The sequence below is a fragment of the Egretta garzetta genome, unplaced genomic scaffold (genome assembly GCF_000687185.1).
Source record: "Egretta garzetta isolate BGI_Z169 unplaced genomic scaffold, ASM68718v1 scaffold497, whole genome shotgun sequence".
In the NCBI taxonomy this organism is placed as follows: domain Eukaryota; kingdom Metazoa; phylum Chordata; class Aves; order Pelecaniformes; family Ardeidae; genus Egretta; species Egretta garzetta.
In genome coordinates this window covers 648,299-648,673 of record NW_009260349.1, presented here as the reverse complement: position 1 = coordinate 648,673, position 375 = coordinate 648,299, and positions in this window count along the sequence as shown.

The following is a 375-nucleotide window of genomic DNA, read 5'->3' as shown; positions in this document are numbered from 1 at the left end:
CTGCCCCTGCAGGCCATGCAAAGGAAGGGATGGGGCAAGCCCACAGCTCAGGGAGAGGACCTTGCCTGACCCTGGTGTGAAGGGCACACAGCCCAGCGTACTTTGCACTAATCCTGGAGCTGCCATTCCCCCTGCCCAGGGCTTGTGAGACATCCAACCGTGCTGGGCTCCCCATTCACCTGCTACAATTAAAAACTAGAAAGGCTCGAGTCAGTCTTCTGGGCAGCAGAAACTCCTCGCTCCTGGGAGAAGAGGCTGGAGCAGAAGGGAGGGTGAAGCCCTCCGGGAGAACAACAGCTCCTATTCTTGTGGGAGCAGGTTCCCAAAGGAACTTTCATGGCAGCCGGCCACTGAGCACCCAGGGGTGCTCTGGGA